Raw genomic sequence first — 22,193 nt, forward strand, 5'->3', positions numbered from 1 at the left:
CACTGAAATGTAGTACTACACTCTATAACACAGTTGAGAGACAATGTTCCGGAGCTGCCTCAGTTCATGACCGTGTGTAGGACGTTGTTTGATAAAGTGGAGAAAGATTATACTTGTACCAGAAGGCAAAATATAGAAAACTACCTGAAAACATGGAAAATTCAGAGAAAATGACTGTAAACAGATGAGACCTCGTTTAGAACAGCTGAAAGAGATTCTCCAAGTCAGTTCTTAGTTTAAAAAAGGTAGCTAAGAACCAGGAAATCCTTAATTCGAGTTAAGATCACATGAAACACTCTATGAATCCAATATTCGTTATTTAAAGGAGACTAGAGTGGTAAATGTGTAATACAAGGCAGAATACCATTGAAATAGAGAAAGAAACACGTTCGTCAGCTTTGGAAAGCCTTACACTTCACTGAAATGTAGAGCTACACTCTATAACACAGTTGAGAGACAATGTTCCCGAGCTGCCTCAATTCATAACAGTGTGTAGGAAGTTTTTGATAAAGTGGGCGAAGCCTATACTTGGACCAGAAGGCAGAATATAGGAAGCTACATGAAAACAAGAATAATTCAGTGAAAATGACTGTAAACCGATGAGAACTTTTTTAGAACAGGTGAAAGAGATTCTGCAAGTCAGTTCTTAGCATAGAAAAGCTGGCTAAGATCCGGGAAATCCTTAATTCGAGTTAAAATCACATGAAAAACTGTATGAATCCTATATTCTTTACTTAAAGGAGACTAGAGTGGTAAATGTGTGTTATACAAGACAGAATACCATTGAAATAGAGAAAGAAAAACGTTCAGCAGCTTTGGAAAGCCTTACACTTCACTGAAATGTAGTACTACACTCTATAACACAGTTGAGAGACAATGTTCCCGAGCTGCCTCAGTTCATGACCGTGTGTAGGAAGTTGTTTGATAAAATGGGCAAAGATTATACTTGTACCAGAAGGCAGAATATAGAAAACTGCATGAAAACATGGATAATTCAGAAAAAATGACTGTAAACAGATGAGAACTCGTTTAGAACAGCTGAGAGAGATTCTCCAAGTCAGTTCTTAGTGTATTAAAGGTAGCTGAGATCAGGGAAATCCTTAATTCGAGTTAAGATCACATGAAACACTGTATAAATCCTACATTCTTTACTTAAAGGAGACTAGAGTGGTAAATGTGTGTTATACAAGGCAGACTACCATTAAAATAGAGAAAGTAACACGTTCGGCAGCTTTGGAAAGCCTTACACTTCAGTGAAATGTAGTACTACAGTCTATAACACAGTTGAGAGACAATGTTCCCGAGCTGCCTCAGTTCATAACAGTGTGTAGGAAGTTGTTTGATAAAGTGGGCAAAGAATATACTTGTACCGGAGAGCAGAATATAGGAAAATACATGAAAACGAGAATAATTCAATGAAAATGACTGTAAACAGATGAGAACTTTTTTAAAACAGGTGAAAGAGATTCTGCAAGTCAGTTCTTACCATAGAAAAGCTGGCTAAGATCCGCGAAATCCTTAATTCGAGTTAAGATCACATGAAACACTGTATGAATCCTATATTCTTTACTTAAAGGAGATTAGAGTGGTAAATGTGTAATACAAGGCAGAATACCATTGAAATAGAGAGAGAAACACGTTCGGCAGCTTTGGAAAGCCTTACACTTCACTGAAATGTAGTACTACACTCTATAACACAGTTGAGAGACAATGTTCCGGAGCTGCCTCAGTTCATGACCGTGTGTAGGACGTTGTTTGATAAAGTGGAGAAAGATTATACTTGTACCAGAAGGCAGAATATAGAAAACTACCTGAAAACATGAATAATTCAGTGAAAATGACTGTAAAGAGATGATTGCTTGTTTAGAACAGCTGAAAGAGATTCTCCAAGTCAGTTCTTAGTATAGAAAAGGTAGCTAAGATCCGGGAAATCCTTAATTCGAGTTAAGATCACATGTAACAATTTATGAATCCTATATTCTTTACTTAAAGGAGACTGGAGTATTAAATGTGTGTTATAGAAGGCAGAATACCATTGAAATAGAGAAAGAAACACGTTCGGCAGCTTTGGAATGCCTTCCACTTTACTGAAATGTAGTACTACACTCTATGACACAGTTGAGAGACAATGTTCCCAAGCTGCCTCAGTTCATAACAGTGTGTAGCAAGTTCTTGATAAAGTGGGAAAAGCTTATACTTGGACCAGAAGGCAGAATATAGGAAACTACATGAAAACATGAATAATTCAGAGAAAATGACTGTAAACAGATGAGAACTCGTTTAGAACAGCTCAAAGAGATTCTCCAAGTCAGCTCTTAGTGTAGAAAAGGTAGCTAAGATCCGGGAAATCCTTAATTCGAGTTCAGATAACATGAAACACTGTGAATCTTATATTCTTTACTTAAAGGAGACTAGCGTGGTAAATGTGTGTTATACAAGGCAGAATACCATTGAAATAGAAAACTAAACACGTTAAGAAGCTTTGGAAAGCCTTACACTTCACTGAAATGTAGTACTACACTCTATAAAAGAGTTGAGAGAGAATGTTCCCGAGCTGCCTCAGTTTAAAACAGCGTGTAGGAAGTTGTTTGATAAAGTGGGCAAAGCCTATACTTGTACCAGAAGGCAGAATATAGGAAACTACATGAAAACATGGATAATTCAGAGAAAATGACTGTGAACAGATGAGAGCTCGTTTAGAACAGCTGAAAGAGAATCTCCAAGTCAGTTCTTAGTATAGAAAAGGTAGCTAAGATCCGGGAAATCCTCAATTAGAGTTAAGATCACATGAAACACTGTATGAATCCTATATTCTTTACTTAAAGGAGACTGGAGTGTTAAATGTGTGTTATAGAAGGCAGAATACCATTGAAATAGTGAAAGAAACACGTTCGTCAGCTTTGGTATGCCTTGCACTTCACTGAAATGTAGTACTACACTCTATAACACAGTTGAGAGACAATGTTCCCAAGCTGCCTCAGTTCATAACAGTGTGTAGGAAGTTGTTTGATAAACTGGGCAAAGCTTATACTTGGACCAGAAGGCAGAATATAGGAAACTACATGAAAACATGAATAATTCATAGAAAATGACTGTAAACATATAAAAACTCGTTTAGAACTGCTGAAAGAGATTCTCCAAGTCAGTTCTTAGTGTAGAAAAGGTAGCTAAGATACAGGAAATCCTCAATTCGAGTTAAGATCACATGAAAGACTGTATGAATCCTATATTCTTTACTTAAAGGAAACTGGAGTGGTAAATGTGTGTTGTAGAAGGCAGAATACAATTAAAATAGAGAAAGAAACACGTTCGGCAGCTTTGGAAAGCCTTACACTTCACTGCAATGTAGTACTACACTCTATAACACAGTTGAGAGACACTGTTCCCAAGCTGCCTCAGTTCATAACAGTGTGTAGGAAGTTGTTTGATAAAGTGGGCAAAGCTTATACTTGGACCAGAAGGCAGAATATAGGAAACTACATGAAAATATGAATAATTCAGAGAAAATGACTGTAAACCCATGAGAACTGGTTTAGAACAGCTCAAAGAGATTCTCCAAGTCAGTTCTTAGTGTAGAAAAGGTAGCTAAGATCGGGGAAATCCTTAATTCGAATTAAGATCACATGAAACAATTTATGAATCCTATATTCTTTACTTAAAGGAGACTGGAGTTGTAAATGTGTGTTATAGAAGGCAGAATACCATTGAAATAGAGAAAGAAACACGTTCGGCAGCTTTGGAAAGCCTTGCACTTCACTGAAATGTAGTACTACAGTCTATAACACAGTTGAGAGACAATGTTCCCGAGCTGCCTCAGTTCATAACAGTGTGTAGGAAGTTGTTTGTATATGTGGGCAAAGCTTATACTTGGAGCAGAAGGCTGAATATAGGAAACTACATGAAAACATGAATAATTCCCAGAAAATGACTGTAAAGAGATGAGAACTCTTTTAGAACTGCTGAAAGAGATTCTCCAAGTCAGTTCTTAGTGTAGAAAAGGTAGCTAAGATACAGTAAATCCTCAATTCGAGTTAAGATCACATGAAAGACTGTATGAATCCTATATTCTTTACTTAAAGGAGACTGGAGTGGTAAATGTGTGTTGTAGAAGGCAGAATACAATTGAAATAGAGAAAGAAACACGTTCGGCAGCTTTGGAAAGCCTTACACTTCACTGCAATGTAGTACTACACTCTATAACACAGTTGAGAGACACTGTTCCCAAGCTGCCTCAGTTCATAACAGTTTGTAGGAAGTTGTTTGATAAAGTGGGCAAAGCTGATACTTGTTCCAGAAGGCAGAATATAGGAAACTACATGAAAACATGAATAATTCAGTGAAAATGACTGTAAACAGATGAGAGCTTGTTTAGAACAGCTGAAAGAGATTCTCCAAGTCAGTTCTTAGTATAGAAAACGTAGCTAAGATACAGGAAATCCTTAGTTCGAGATCTGATCACATGAAACACTGTATGAATCCTATATTCTTTACTTACAGGAGACTAGAGTGGTAACTGTGTGTTATACAAGGCAGAATACCATTGAAATAGAGAAAGAAACACGTTCGGCAGCTTTGGAAAGCCTTACCCTTCACTGAAATGTAGTACTACACTCTATAACACAGTTGAGAGACAATGTTCCCGAGCTGCCTCAGTTCATGACAGTGTGTAGGAAGTTGTTTGATAAAGTGGGCAAAGAGTATACTTGTACCAGAAGGCAGAATATAGGAAACTACATGGAAACATAAATAATTCAGAGAAAATGACTGTAAACAGAAGAGAACTCACTTAGAACAGCTGAAAAAGAATCTCCAAGTCAGTTCTTAGTGTAGAAAAGGTAGCTAATATCCGGGAAATCCTTAATTCTAGTTAAGATCACATGAAACACTGTATGAATTCTATATTGTTTACTTAAAGGGGACTAGAGTGGTAAATGTGTATTATACAAGGCAGAATACCATTGAAATAGAGAAAGAAACACGTTCTGCAGCTTTGGAAAGCCTACTCCTCACTGAAATATAGTACTACACTCTATAACACAGTTGAGAAACAATGTTCCCGAGCTGCCTCAGTTCATAACAGTGTGTAGCAAGTTGTTTGATAAAGTGGGCAAAGATTATATTTGTATCAGAAGGCAGAATATAGGAAACTACATGAAAACATGGATAATTCAGAGAAAATGACTGTAAACAGATGAGAAATTGTTTAGAACAGCTGAAAGAGATTCTCAAAATCAGTTCTTAGTGTAAAAAAGGTAGCTAAGATTCTGGAAATCCTTAATTCGAGTGAAGATCACATGAAAAACTGTATGAATCCTATATTTTTTACTTAAAGGAGACTAGAGTGGTAAATGTGTATTATACAAGGCAGAATACCATTGAAATAGAGAAAGAAACACGTTCGGCAGCTTTGGAAAGCCTTACCCTTCACTGAAATGTAGTACTACACTCTATAACACAGTTGAGAGACAATGTTCCCGAGCAGCCTCAGTTCATGACAGTGTGTGGGAAGTTGTTTGATAAAGTGGGCAAAGCTGATACTTGGACCAGAAGGCAGAATATAGGAAACTACATGAAAACATGGATAATTCAAAGAAAATGACTGTAGACAGATGAGAACTCATTTAGAACAGCTGAAAGAGATTCTCCAAGTCAGTTCTTAGTGTAGAAAAGGTAGTTGAGAGACAATATTCCCGCGCTGCCTCAGTTCATAACAGTGTGTAGGATGTTGTTTGATAAAGTGGGCAAAGATTATACTTGGACCAGAAGGCAGAATATAGGAAACTACATGAAAACATGAATAATTCAGAGAAAATTATTGTAAACTGATGAGAACTCGTTTAGAACAGCTGAAAGAGATTCTCCAAGTCAGCTCTTAGTGTAGAAAAGGTAGCTAAGATAAGGGAAATCCTTAATTCGAGTTAAGGTCACATGAAACACTGTATGAATCCTATATTCTTTACTTAAAGGAGACTAGAGTGGTAAATATTTGTTACACAAGGCAAAATACCATTGAAATAGAGAAAGAAACAGGTTCGGCAGCTTTGGAAAGCCTTACACTTCACTGCAATGTAGTACTACACTCTATAACACAGTTGAGAGACAATGTTCCCAAGCTGCCTCAGTTCATAACAGTGTGTAGGAAGTTGTTTGATAAACTGGGCAAAGCTTATACTTGGACCAGAAGGCAGAATATAGGAAACTACATGAAAACATGAATAATTCATAGAAAATGACTGTAAACATATAAAAACTCGTTTAGAACTGCTGAAAGAGATTCTCCAAGTCAGTTCTTAGTGTAGAAAAGGTAGCTAAGATACAGGAAATCCTCAATTCGAGTTAAGATCACATGAAAGACTGTATGAATCCTATATTCTTTACTTAAAGGAAACTGGAGTGGTAAATGTGTGTTGTAGAAGGCAGAATACAATTGAAATAGAGAAAGAAACACGTTCGGCAGCTTTGGAAAGCCTTACACTTCACTGCAATGTAGTACTACACTCTATAACACAGTTGAGAGACACTGTTCCCAAGCTGCCTCAGTTCATAACAGTGTGTAGGAAGTTGTTTGATAAAGTGGGCAAAGCTGATACTTGTTCCAGAAGGCAGAATATAGGAAACTACATGAAAACATGAATAATTCAGTGAAAATGACTGTAAACAGATGAGAGCTTGTTTAGAACAGCTGAAAGAGATTCTCCAAGTCAGTTCTTAGTATAGAAAACGTAGCTAAGATACAGGAAATCCTTAGTTCGAGATCTGATCACATGAAACACTGTATGAATCCTATATTCTTTACTTACAGGAGACTAGAGTGGTAACTGTGTGTTATACAAGGCAGAATACCATTGAAATAGAGAAAGAAACACGTTCGGCAGCTTTGGAAAGCCTTACCCTTCACTGAAATGTAGTACTACACTCTATAACACAGTTGAGAGACAATGTTCCCGAGCTGCCTCAGTTCATGACAGTGTGTAGGAAGTTGTTTGATAAAGTTGGCGAAGAGTATACTTGTACCAGAAGGCAGAATATAGGAAACTACATGGAAACATAAATAATTCAGAGAAAATGACTGTAAACAGAAGAGAACTCACTTAGAACAGCTGAAAAAGAATCTCCAAGTCAGTTCTTAGTGTAGAAAAGGTAGCTAATATCCGGGAAATCCTTAATTCTAGTTAAGATCACATGAAACACTGTATGAATCCTATATTGTTTACTTAAAGGAGACTAGAGTGGTAAATGTGTATTATACAAGGCAGAATACCATTGAAATAGAGAAAGAAACAGGTTCTGCAGCTTTGGAAAGCCTACTCCTCACTGAAATATAGTACTACACTCTATAACACAGTTGAAAAACAATGTTCCCGAGCTGCCTCAGTTCATAACAGTGTGTAGCAAGTTGTTTGATAAAGTGGGCAAAGATTATATTTGTATCAGAAGGCAGAATATAGGAAACTACATGAAAACTTGGATAATTCAGAGAAAATGACTGTAAACAGATGAGAAATTGTTTAGAACAGCTGAAAGAGATTCTCCAAATCAGTTCTTAGTGTAAAAAAGGTAGCTAAGATTCTGGAAATCCTTAATTCGAGTGAAGATCACATGAAAAACTGTATGAATCCTATATTTTTTACTTAAAGGAGACTAGAGTGGTAAATGTGTATTATACAAGGCAGAATACCATTGAAATAGAGAAAGAAACACGTTCGGCAGCTTTGGAAAGCCTTACCCTTCACTGAAATGTAGTACTACACTCTATAACACAGTTGAGAGACAATGTTCCCGAGCAGCCTCAGTTCATGACAGTGTGTGGGAAGTTGTTTGATAAAGTGGGCAAAGCTGATACTTGGACCAGAAGGCAGAATATAGGAAACTACATGAAAACATGGATAATTCAAAGAAAATGACTGTAGACAGATGAGAACTCATTTAGAACAGCTGAAAGAGATTCTCCAAGTCAGTTCTTAGTGTAGAAAAGGTAGTTGAGAGACAATATTCCCGCGCTGCCTCAGTTCATAACAGTGTGTAGTATGTTGTTTGATAAAGTGGGCAAAGATTATACTTGGACCAGAAGGCAGAATATAGGAAACTACATGAAAACATGAATAATTCAGAGAAAATTATTGTAAACTGATGAGAACTCGTTTAGAACAGCTGAAAGAGATTCTCCAAGTCAGCTCTTAGTGTAGAAAAGGTAGCTAAGATAAGGGAAATCCTTAATTCGAGTTAAGGTCACATGAAACACTGTATGAATCCTATATTCTTTACTTAAAGGAGACTAGAGTGGTAAATATTTGTTACACAAGGCAAAATACCATTGAAATAGAGAAAGAAACAGGTTCGGCAGCTTTGGAAAGCCTTACACTTCACTGCAATGTAGTACTACACTCTATAACACAGTTGAGAGACAATGTTCCCAAGCTGCCTCAGTTCATAACAGTGTGTAGGAAGTTGTTTGATAAACTGGGCAAAGCTTATACTTGGACCAGAAGGCAGAATATAGGAAACTACATGAAAACATGAATAATTCATAGAAAATGACTGTAAACATATAAAAACTCGTTTAGAACTGCTGAAAGAGATTCTCCAAGTCAGTTCTTAGTGTAGAAAAGGTAGCTAAGATACAGGAAATCCTCAATTCGAGTTAAGATCACATGAAAGACTGTATGAATCCTATATTCTTTACTTAAAGGAAACTGGAGTGGTAAATGTGTGTTGTAGAAGGCAGAATACAATTGAAATAGAGAAAGAAACACGTTCGGCAGCTTTGGAAAGCCTTACACTTCACTGCAATGTAGTACTACACTCTATAACACAGTTGAGAGACACTGTTCCCAAGCTGCCTCAGTTCATAACAGTGTGTAGGAAGTTGTTTGATAAAGTGGGCAAAGCTTATACTTGGACCAGAAGGCAGAATATAGGAAACTACATGAAAATATGAATAATTCAGAGAAAATGACTGTAAACCCATGAGAACTGGTTTAGAACAGCTCAAAGAGATTCTCCAAGTCAGTTCTTAGTGTAGAAAAGGTACCTAAGATCCGCGAAGTCCTTAATTCGAATTAAGATCACATGAAACACTGTATGAATCCTATATTCTTTACTTAAAGGACACTAGAGTGGTAAATGTGTGTTATACAAGGCAGAAAACCATTGAAATATAGAAAGAAACAAGTTCGACAGCTTTTGAAAGCCTTAAACTTCATTGAAATGTAGCACTACACTCTATTACACAGTTGAGAGACAATGTTCCCGAGCTGCCTCAGTTCATAACTGTGTGTAGGAAGTTGTTCGATAAAGTGGGCAAAGCTTATACTTGGACCAGAAGGCAGAATATAGGAAACTACATGAAAACATGGATAATTCAGAGAAAATGACTGTAAACAGATGAGAACTTGTTTAGAACAGCTCAAAGAGATTCTCCAGTCAGTTCTTAGTGTAGAAAAGGTAGATAAGATCCGGGACATCCTTAATTTGAGTAAAGATCACATGAAACACTGTATGAATCCTATTTTCTTTACTTAAAGGACACTAGAGTGGTAAATGTGTGTTATACAAGGCAGAATACCATTGAAATAGAGAAAGAAACACGTTAGGAAGCTTTGGAAAGCCTTACTCTTCACTGAAATGTAGCACTACACTCTATAACACAGTTGAGGGACAATGTTCGAGAGCTGCCTCAGTTCATAACAGTGTGTAGGAAGTTGTTTGATAAAGTGGACAAAGCTTATACTTGGACCAGAAGGCAGAATATAGGAAACTACATGAAAACATGAATAATTCAGAGAAAATTACTGTAACCAGAAGAGAACTGGTTTAGAACAGCTGAAAGAGATTCTCCAAGTCAGTTCTTATGTAGAAAAGGTAGCTAACATAAGGGCAATCCTTAATTCCAGTTAGGATCACATGAAAAACTGTATGAATCCTATATTCTTTACTTAAAGGACACTAGAGTAGTAAATGTGTGTTGTACAAGGCAGAATACCATTGAAATAGAGAAAGAAACACGTTCGGCAGCTTTTGTAAGCCTTACACTTCACTGAAATGTGGCACTACTGTCTATAACACAGTTGAGAGACAACGTTCCAGAGCTGCCTCAGTTCATAACAGTGTGTAGGAAGTTGTTTGATAAAGTGGGCAAAGCTTATACTTGGACCAGAAGGCAGAATATAGGAAACTACATGAAAACATGAATAATTCAGAGAAAATGACTGTAAACAGATGAGAACTCGTTTAGAACAGAAAGAGATTCTCCAAGTCAGTTCTTAGTATAGAAAAGGTAGCTAAGATCTGGGAAATCCTTAATTCGAGTTAAGATCACATGAAACACTGTTTGAATCCTATATTCTTTACTTAAAGGAGACTAGAGTGGTAAATGTGTGTTATACAAGGCAGAATACCATTGAAATAGAGAAGGAAACACGTTCGGCAGCTTTGGAAAGCCTTACACTTCACTGAAATGTAGTACTACACTCTATAACACAGTTGAGAGACAATGTTCCTGAGCTGCCTCAGTTCATAACAGTGTGTAGGAAGTTGTTTGATAAAGTGGACAAAGCTTATACTTGGACCAGAAGGCAGAATATAGAAAAATACATGAAAACATGGATAATTAAGAGAAAAGGACTGTAAACAGACGAGAACTTGTTTAGAACAGCTGAAAAAGATTCTCCAAGTCAGTTCTTAATGTAGAAAAGGTAGCTGAGATCCGGGAAATCCTTAATTCAAGTTAAGATGACATGAAACACTGTATGAATCCTATATTCTTTACTTAAAGGAGACTAGAGTGGTAAATGTGTGTTATACAAGGCAGAATACCATTGAAATAGAGAAAGAAACAGGTTCGGCAGCTTTAGAAAACCTTACACTTCACTGAAATATAGTATTACATTCTATAAAACAGTTGAGAGACAATGTTCACGAGCTGCCTCAGTTCATAACAGTGTGTAGGAAGTTTTTTGATAAAGTGGGCAAAACTTATACTTGGACCAGTAGGCAGAATATAGGAAACTACATGAAAAAAAGAATAATTCAGAGAAAATGACTGTAAACAGATGAGAACTCGTTTACGACAGCTGAAAGAGATTCTCCAAGTCAGTTCTTAGTGTAGAAAAGGTAGCTAAGATAAGGGAAATCCTTAATTCGAGTTAAGATCACATGAAACACTGTATGAATCCTATATTCTTTACTTAAAGACCACTAGAGTGGTAAATGTGTATTGTACAAGGCAGAATACAATTGAAATAGAGAAAGAAACACGTTCGGCAGCTTTGGTAAGCCTTACACTTCACTGAAATTTTGCACTACTGTCTATAACACAGTTGAGAGACAACGTTCCAGAGCTGCCTCAGTTCATAACAGTGTGTAGGAAGTTGTTTGATCAAGTGGGCAAAGCTTATACTTGGACCAGAAGGCAGAATATAGGAAACTACATGAAAACATGAATAATTCAGAGAAAATGACGGTAAACAGATGAGAACTCATTTAGGACAGCTGAAAGTGATTCTCCAAGTCAGTTCTTAGCGTAGAAAAGGTAGCTAAGATAAGGGAAATCCTTAATTCGAGTTAAGATCACATGAAACAATGTATGAATCCTATATTCTTTACTTAAAGGAGACTAGAGTGGTAAATGTGTGTTATGCAAGGCAGAATACCATTGAAATAGAGACAGAAACATGTTCGGCAGCTTTGGAAAGCCTAACACTTCACTGAAATGTAGTACTACACTCTATAGCACAGTTGAGAGACAATGTTCCCAAGCTGCCTCAGTTCATAACAGTGTGTAGGAAGTTGTTTGATAAAGTGGGAAAAGGTTATACTTGTACCAGAAGGCAGAATATAGGAAAATACATGAAAACAAGAATAATTCAATGAAAATGACTGTAAACAGATGAGAACGTTTTTAGAACAGGTGAAAGAGATTCTGCAAGTCAGTTCTTAGCGTAGAAAAGCTGGCTAAGATCCGGGAAATCCTTAATTCGAGTTAAGATCACATGAAACACTGTATGAATCCTATATTCTTTACTTAAAGGAGACTAGAGTGGTAAATGTGTAATACAAGGCAGAATACCATTGAAATAGAGAAAGAAACACGTTCGGAAGCTTTGGAAAGCCTTACACTTCACTGAAATGTAGTACTACACTCTATAACACAGTTGAGAGACAATGTTCCGGAGCTGCCTCAGTTCATGACCGTGTGTAGGACGTTGTTTGATAAAGTGGAGAAAGATTATACTTGTACCAGAAGGCAAAATATAGAAAACTACCTGAAAACATGGAAAATTCAGAGAAAATGACTGTAAACAGATGAGACCTCGTTTAGAACAGCTGAAAGAGATTCTCCAAGTCAGTTCTTAGTTTAAAAAAGGTAGCTAAGAACCAGGAAATCCTTAATTCGAGTTAAGATCACATGAAACACTCTATGAATCCAATATTCGTTATTTAAAGGAGACTAGAGTGGTAAATGTGTAATACAAGGCAGAATACCATTGAAATAGAGAAAGAAACACGTTCGTCAGCTTTGGAAAGCCTTACACTTCACTGAAATGTAGAGCTACACTCTATAACACAGTTGAGAGACAATGTTCCCGAGCTGCCTCAATTCATAACAGTGTGTAGGAAGTTTTTGATAAAGTGGGCGAAGCCTATACTTGGACCAGAAGGCAGAATATAGGAAGCTACATGAAAACAAGAATAATTCAGTGAAAATGACTGTAAACCGATGAGAACTTTTTTAGAACAGGTGAAAGAGATTCTGCAAGTCAGTTCTTAGCATAGAAAAGCTGGCTAAGATCCGGGAAATCCTTAATTCTAGTTAAAATCACATGAAAAACTGTATGAATCCTATATTCTTTACTTAAAGGAGACTAGAGTGGTAAATGTGTGTTATACAAGACAGAATACCATTGAAATAGAGAAAGAAAAACGTTCAGCAGCTTTGGAAAGCCTTACACTTCACTGAAATGTAGTACTACACTCTATAACACAGTTGAGAGACAATGTTCCCGAGCTGCCTCAGTTCATGACCGTGTGTAGGAAGTTGTTTGATAAAATGGGCAAAGATTATACTTGTACCAGAAGGCAGAATATAGAAAACTGCATGAAAACATGGATAATTCAGAAAAAATGACTGTAAACAGATGAGAACTCGTTTAGAACAGCTGAGAGAGATTCTCCAAGTCAGTTCTTAGTGTATTAAAGGTAGCTGAGATCAGGGAAATCCTTAATTCGAGTTAAGATCACATGAAACACTGTATAAATCCTACATTCTTTACTTAAAGGAGACTAGAGTGGTAAATGTGTGTTATACAAGGCAGACTACCATTAAAATAGAGAAAGTAACACGTTCGGCAGCTTTGGAAAGCCTTACACTTCAGTGAAATGTAGTACTACACTCTATAACACAGTTGAGAGACAATGTTCCCGAGCTGCCTCAGTTCATAACAGTGTGTAGGAAGTTGTTTGATAAAGTGGGCAAAGAATATACTTGTACCGGAGAGCAGAATATAGGAAAATACATGAAAACGAGAATAATTCAATGAAAATGACTGTAAACAGATGAGAACTTTTTTAGAACAGGTGAAAGAGATTCTGCAAGTCAGTTCTTAGCATAGAAAAGCTGGCTAAGATCCGCGAAATCCTTAATTCGAGTTAAGATCACATGAAACACTGTATGAATCCTATATTCTTTACTTAAAGGAGATTAGAGTGGTAAATGTGTAATACAAGGCAGAATACCATTGAAATAGAGAAAGAAACACGTTCGGCAGCTTTGGAAAGCCTTACACTTCACTGAAATGTAGTACTACACTCTATAACACAGTTGAGAGACAATGTTCCGGAGCTGCCTCAGTTCATGACCGTGTGTAGGACGTTGTTTGATAAAGTGGAGAAAGATTATACTTGTACCAGAAGGCAGAATATAGAAAACTACCTGAAAACATGAATAATTCAGTGAAAATGACTGTAAAGAGATGAGAGCTTGTTTAGAACAGCTGAAAGAGATTCTCCAAGTCAGTTCTTAGTATAGAAAAGGTAGCTAAGATCCGGGAAATCCTTAATTCGAGTTAAGATCACATGTAACAATTTATGAATCCTATATTCTTTACTTAAAGGAGACTGGAGTATTAAATGTGTGTTATAGAAGGCAGAATACCATTGAAATAGAGAAAGAAACACGTTCGGCAGCTTTGGAATGCCTTCCACTTTACTGAAATGTAGTACTACACTCTATGACACAGTTGAGAGACAATGTTCCCAAGCTGCCTCAGTTCATAACAGTGTGTAGCAAGTTCTTGATAAAGTGGGAAAAGCTTATACTTGGACCAGAAGGCAGAATATAGGAAACTACATGAAAACATGAATAATTCAGAGAAAATGACTGTAAACAGATGAGAACTCGTTTAGAACAGCTCAAAGAGATTCTCCAAGTCAGCTCTTAGTGTAGAAAAGGTAGCTAAGATCCGGGAAATCCTTAATTCGAGTTCAGATCACATGAAACACTGTATGAATCTTATATTCTTTACTTAAAGGAGACTAGCGTGGTAAATGTGTGTTATACAAGGCAGAATACCATTGAAATAGAAAACTAAACACGTTAAGAAGCTTTGGAAAGCCTTACACTTCACTGAAATGTAGTACTACACTCTATAAAAGAGTTGAGAGAGAATGTTCCCGAGCTGCCTCAGTTTAAAACAGCGTGTAGGAAGTTGTTTGATAAAGTGGGCAAAGCCTATACTTGTACCAGAAGGCAGAATATAGGAAACTACATGAAAACATGGATAATTCAGAGAAAATGACTGTGAACAGATGAGAGCTCGTTTAGAACAGCTGAAAGAGAATCTCCAAGTCAGTTCTTAGTATAGAAAAGGTAGCTAAGATCCGGGAAATCCTCAATTAGAGTTAAGATCACATGAAACACTGTATGAATCCTATATTCTTTACTTAAAGGAGACTGGAGTGTTAAATGTGTGTTATAGAAGGCAGAATACCATTGAAATAGTGAAAGAAACACGTTCGTCAGCTTTGGTATGCCTTGCACTTCACTGAAATGTAGTACTACACTCTATAACACAGTTGAGAGACAATGTTCCCAAGCTGCCTCAGTTCATAACAGTGTGTAGGAAGTTGTTTGATAAACTGGGCAAAGCTTATACTTGGACCAGAAGGCAGAATATAGGAAACTACATGAAAACATGAATAATTCATAGAAAATGACTGTAAACATATAAAAACTCGTTTAGAACTGCTGAAAGAGATTCTCCAAGTCAGTTCTTAGTGTAGAAAAGGTAGCTAAGATACAGGAAATCCTCAATTCGAGTTAAGATCACATGAAAGACTGTATGAATCCTATATTCTTTACTTAAAGGAAACTGGAGTGGTAAATGTGTGTTGTAGAAGGCAGAATACAATTGAAATAGAGAAAGAAACACGTTCGGCAGCTTTGGAAAGCCTTACACTTCACTGCAATGTAGTACTACACTCTATAACACAGTTGAGAGACACTGTTCCCAAGCTGCCTCAGTTCATAACAGTGTGTAGGAAGTTGTTTGATAAAGTGGGCAAAGCTTACACTTGGACCAGAAGGCAGAATATAGGAAACTACATGAAAATATGAATAATTCAGAGAAAATGACTGTAAACCCATGAGAACTGGTTTAGAACAGCTCAAAGAGATTCTCCAAGTCAGTTCTTAGTGTAGAAAAGGTAGCTAAGATCGGGGAAATCCTTAATTCGAATTAAGATCACATGAAACAATTTATGAATCCTATATTCTTTACTTAAAGGAGACTGGAGTGGTAAATGTGTGTTATAGAAGGCAGAATACCATTGAAATAGAGAAAGAAACACGTTCGGCAGCTTTGGAAAGCCTTGCACTTCACTGAAATGTAGTACTACAGTCTATAACACAGTTGAGAGACAATGTTCCCGAGCTGCCTCAGTTCATAACAGTGTGTAGGAAGTTGTTTGTATATGTGGGCAAAGCTTATACTTGGAGCAGAAGGCTGAATATAGGAAACTACATGAAAACATGAATAATTCCCAGAAAATGACTGTAAAGAGATGAGAACTCTTTTAGAACTGCTGAAAGAGATTCTCCAAGTCAGTTCTTAGTGTAGAAAAGGTAGCTAAGATACAGTAAATCCTCAATTCGAGTTAAGATCACATGAAAGACTGTATGAATCCTATATTCTTTACTTAAAGGAGACTGGAGTTGTAAATGTGTGTTGTAGAAGGCAGAATACAATTGAAATAGAGAAAGAAACACGTTCGGCAGCTTTGGAAAGCCTTACACTTCACTGCAATGTAGTACTACACTCTATAACACAGTTGAGAGACACTGTTCCCAAGCTGCCTCAGTTCATAACAGTGTGTAGGAAGTTGTTTGATAAAGTGGGCAAAGCTGATACTTGTTCCAGAAGGCAGAATATAGGAAACTACATGAAAACATGAATAATTCAGTGAAAATGACTGTAAACAGATGAGAGCTTGTTTAGAACAGCTGAAAGAGATTCTCCAAGTCAGTTCTTAGTATAGAAAACGTAGCTAAGATACAGGAAATCCTTAGTTCGAGATCTGATCACATGAAACACTGTATGAATCCTATATTCTTTACTTACAGGAGACTAGAGTGGTAACTGTGTGTTATACAAGGCAGAATACCATTGAAATAGAGAAAGAAACACGTTCGGCAGCTTTGGAAAGCCTTACCCTTCACTGAAATGTAGTACTACACTCTATAACACAGTTGAGAGACAATGTTCCCGAGCTGCCTCAGTTCATGACAGTGTGTAGGAAGTTGTTTGATAAAGTGGGCAAAGAGTATACTTGTACCAGAAGGCAGAATATAGGAAACTACATGGAAACATAAATAATTCAGAGAAAATGACTGTAAACAGAAGAGAACTCACTTAGAACAGCTGAAAAAGAATCTCCAAGTCAGTTCTTAGTGTAGAAAAGGTAGCTAATATCCGGGAAATCCTTAATTCTAGTTAAGATCACATGAAACACTGTATGAATTCTATATTGTTTACTTAAAGGGGACTAGAGTGGTAAATGTGTATTATACAAGGCAGAATACCATTGAAATAGAGAAAGAAACACGTTCTGCAGCTTTGGAAAGCCTACTCCTCACTGAAATATAGTACTACACTCTATAACACAGTTGAGAGACAATGTTCCCGAGCAGCCTCAGTTCATGACAGTGTGTGGGAAGTTGTTTGATAAAGTGGGCAAAGCTGATACTTGGACCAGAAGGCAGAATATAGGAAACTACATGAAAACATGGATAATTCAAAGAAAATGACTGTAGACAGATGAGAACTCATTTAGAACAGCTGAAAGAGATTCTCCAAGTCAGTTCTTAGTGTAGAAAAGGTAGTTGAGAGACAATATTCCCGCGCTGCCTCAGTTCATAACAGTGTGTAGGATGTTGTTTGATAAAGTGGGCAAAGATTATACTTGGACCAGAAGGCAGAATATAGGAAACTACATGAAAACATGAATAATTCAGAGAAAATTATTGTAAACTGATGAGAACTCGTTTAGAACAGCTGAAAGAGATTCTCCAAGTCAGCTCTTAGTGTAGAAAAGGTAGCTAAGATAAGGGAAATCCTTAATTCGAGTTAAGGTCACATGAAACACTGTATGAATCCTATATTCTTTACTTAAAGGAGACTAGAGTGGTAAATATTTGTTACACAAGGCAAAATACCATTGAAATAGAGAAAGAAACAGGTTCGGCAGCTTTGGAAAGCCTTACACTTCACTGCAATGTAGTACTACACTCTATAACACAGTTGAGAGACAATGTTCCCAAGCTGCCTCAGTTCATAACAGTGTGTAGGAAGTTGTTTGATAAACTGGGCAAAGCTTATACTTGGACCAGAAGGCAGAATATAGGAAACTACATGAAAACATGAATAATTCATAGAAAATGACTGTAAACATATAAAAACTCGTTTAGAACTGCTGAAAGAGATTCTCCAAGTCAGTTCTTAGTGTAGAAAAGGTAGCTAAGATACAGTAAATCCTCAATTCGAGTTAAGATCACATGAAAGACTGTATGAATCCTATATTCTTTACTTAAAGGAAACTGGAGTGGTAAATGTGTGTTGTAGAAGGCAGAATACAATTGAAATAGAGAAAGAAACACGTTCGGCAGCTTTGGAAAGCCTTACACTTCACTGCAATGTAGTACTACACTCTATAACACAGTTGAGAGACACTGTTCCCAAGCTGCCTCAGTTCATAACAGTGTGTAGGAAGTTGTTTGATAAAGTGGGCAAAGCTTACACTTGGACCAGAAGGCAGAATATAGGAAACTACATGAAAATATGAATAATTCAGAGAAAATGACTGTAAACCCATGAGAACTGGTTTAGAACAGCTCAAAGAGATTCTCCAAGTCAGTTCTTAGTGTAGAAAAGGTAGCTAAGATCGGGGAAATCCTTAATTCGAATTAAGATCACATGAAACAATTTATGAATCCTATATTCTTTACTTAAAGGAGACTGGAGTGGTAAATGTGTGTTATAGAAGGCAGAATACCATTGAAATAGAGAAAGAAACACGTTCTGCAGCTTTGGAAAGCCTACTCCTCACTGAAATGTAGTACTACACTCTATAACACAGTTGAGAGACAATGTTCCCGAGCAGCCTCAGTTCATGACAGTGTGTGGGAAGTTGTTTGATAAAGTGGGCAAAGCTGATACTTGGACCAGAAGGCAGAATATAGGAAACTACATGAAAACATGGATAATTCAAAGAAAATGACTGTAGACAGATGAGAACTCATTTAGAACAGCTGAAAGAGATTCTCCAAGTCAGTTCTTAGTGTAGAAAAGGTAGTTGAGAGACAATATTCCCGCGCTGCCTCAGTTCATAACAGTGTGTAGGATGTTGTTTGATAAAGTGGGCAAAGATTATACTTGGACCAGAAGGCAGAATATAGGAAACTACATGAAAACATGAATAATTCAGAGAAAATTATTGTAAACTGATGAGAACTCGTTTAGAACAGCTGAAAGAGATTCTCCAAGTCAGCTCTTAGTGTAGAAAAGGTAGCTAAGATAAGGGAAATCCTTAATTCGAGTTAAGGTCACATGAAACACTGTATGAATCCTATATTCTTTACTTAAAGGAGACTAGAGTGGTAAATATTTGTTACACAAGGCAAAATACCATTGAAATAGAGAAAGAAACAGGTTCGGCAGCTTTGGAAAGCCTTACACTTCACTGCAATGTAGTACTACACTCTATAACACAGTTGAGAGACAATGTTCCCAAGCTGCCTCAGTTCATAACAGTGTGTAGGAAGTTGTTTGATAAACTGGGCAAAGCTTATACTTGGACCAGAAGGCAGAATATAGGAAACTACATGAAAACATGAATAATTCATAGAAAATGACTGTAAACATATAAAAACTCGTTTAGAACTGCTGAAAGAGATTCTCCAAGTCAGTTCTTAGTGTAGAAAAGGTAGCTAAGATACAGGAAATCCTCAATTCGAGTTAAGATCACATGAAAGACTGTATGAATCCTATATTCTTTACTTAAAGGAAACTGGAGTGGTAAATGTGTGTTGTAGAAGGCAGAATACAATTGAAATAGAGAAAGAAACACGTTCGGCAGCTTTAGAAAGCCTTACACTTCACTGCAATGTAGTACTACACTCTATAACACAGTTGAGAGACACTGTTCCCAAGCTGCCTCAGTTCATAACAGTGTGTAGGAAGTTGTTTGATAAAGTGGGCAAAGCTGATACTTGTTCCAGAAGGCAGAATATAGGAAACTACATGAAAACATGAATAATTCAGTGAAAATGACTGTAAACAGATGAGAGCTTGTTTAGAACAGCTGAAAGAGATTCTCCAAGTCAGTTCTTAGTATAGAAAACGTAGCTAAGATACAGGAAATCCTTAGTTCGAGATCTGATCACATGAAACACTGTATGAATCCTATATTCTTTACTTACAGGAGACTAGAGTGGTAACTGTGTGTTATACAAGGCAGAATACCATTGAAATAGAGAAAGAAACACGTTCGGCAGCTTTGGAAAGCCTTACCCTTCACTGAAATGTAGTACTACACTCTATAACACAGTTGAGAGACAATGTTCCCGAGCTGCCTCAGTTCATGACAGTGTGTAGGAAGTTGTTTGATAAAGTGGGCAAAGAGTATACTTGTACCAGAAGGCAGAATATAGGAAACTACATGGAAACATAAATAATTCAGAGAAAATGACTGTAAACAGAAGAGAACTCACTTAGAACAGCTGAAAAAGAATCTCCAAGTCAGTTCTTAGTGTAGAAAAGGTAGCTAATATCCGGGAAATCCTTAATTCTAGTTAAGATCACATGAAACACTGTATGAATCCTATATTGTTTACTTAAAGGAGACTAGAGTGGTAAATGTGTATTATACAAGGCAGAATACCATTGAAATAGAGAAAGAAACACGTTCTGCAGCTTTGGAAAGCCTACTCCTCACTGAAATATAGTACTACACTCTATAACACAGTTGAGAAACAATGTTCCCGAGCTGCCTCAGTTCATAACAGTGTGTAGCAAGTTGTTTGATAAAGTGGGCAAAGATTATATTTGTATGAGAAGGCAGAATATAGGAAACTACATGAAAACATGGATAATTCAGAGAAAATGACTGTAAACAGATGAGAAATTGTTTAGAACAGCTGAAAGAGATTCTCCAAATCAGTTCTTAGTGTAAAAAAGGTAGCTAAGATTCTGGAAATCCTTAATTCGAGTGAAGATCACATGAAAAACTGTATGAATCCTATATTTTTTACTTAAAGGAGACTAGAGTGGTAAATGTGTATTATACAAGGCAGAATACCATTGAAATAGAGAAAGAAACACGTTCGGCAGCTTTGGAAAGCCTTACCCTTCACTGAAATGTAGTACTACACTCTATAACACAGTTGAGAGACAATGTTCCCGAGCAGCCTCAGTTCATGACAGTGTGTGGGAAGTTGTTTGATAAAGTGGGCAAAGCTGATACTTGGACCAGAAGGCAGAATATAGGAAACTACATGAAAACATGGATAATTCAAAGAAAATGACTGTAGACAGATGAGAACTCATTTAGAACAGCTGAAAGAGATTCTCCAAGTCAGTTCTTAGTGTAGAAAAGGTAGTTGAGAGACAATATTCCCGCGCTGCCTCAGTTCATAACAGTGTGTAGGATGTTGTTTGATAAAGTGGGCAAAGATTATACTTGGACCAGAAGGCAGAATATAGGAAACTACATGAAAACATGAATAATTCAGTGAAAATGACTGTAAACAGATGAGAGCTTGTTTAGAACAGCTGAAAGAGATTCTCCAAGTCAGTTCTTAGTATAGAAAACGTAGCTAAGATACAGGAAATCCTTAGTTCGAGATCTGATCACATGAAACACTGTATGAATCCTATATTCTTTACTTACAGGAGACTAGAGTGGTAACTGTGTGTTATACAAGGCAGAATACCATTGAAATAGAGAAAGAAACACGTTCGGCAGCTTTGGAAAGCCTTACCCTTCACTGAAATGTAGTACTACACTCTATAACACAGTTGAGAGACAATGTTCCCGAGCTGCCTCAGTTCATGACAGTGTGTAGGAAGTTGTTTGATAAAGTGGGCAAAGAGTATACTTGTACCAGAAGGCAGAATATAGGAAACTACATGGAAACATAAATAATTCAGAGAAAATGACTGTAAACAGAAGAGAACTCACTTAGAACAGCTGAAAAAGAATCTCCAAGTCAGTTCTTAGTGTAGAAAAGGTAGCTAATATCCGGGAAATCCTTAATTCTAGTTAAGATCACATGAAACACTGTATGAATCCTATATTGTTTACTTAAAGGAGACTAGAGTGGTAAATGTGTATTATACAAGGCAGAATACCATTGAAATAGAGAAAGAAACACGTTCTGCAGCTTTGGAAAGCCTACTCCTCACTGAAATATAGTACTACACTCTATAACACAGTTGAGAAACAATGTTCCCGAGCTGCCTCAGTTCATAACAGTGTGTAGCAAGTTGTTTGATAAAGTGGGCAAAGATTATATTTGTATGAGAAGGCAGAATATAGGAAACTACATGAAAACATGGATAATTCAGAGAAAATGACTGTAAACAGATGAGAAATTGTTTAGAACAGCTGAAAGAGATTCTCCAAATCAGTTCTTAGTGTAA

Source organism: Pipistrellus hanaki (assembly GCF_964339955.1).
Source record: "Pipistrellus hanaki genome assembly, contig: scaffold_24, whole genome shotgun sequence".
Taxonomy (NCBI): domain Eukaryota; kingdom Metazoa; phylum Chordata; class Mammalia; order Chiroptera; family Vespertilionidae; genus Pipistrellus; species Pipistrellus hanaki.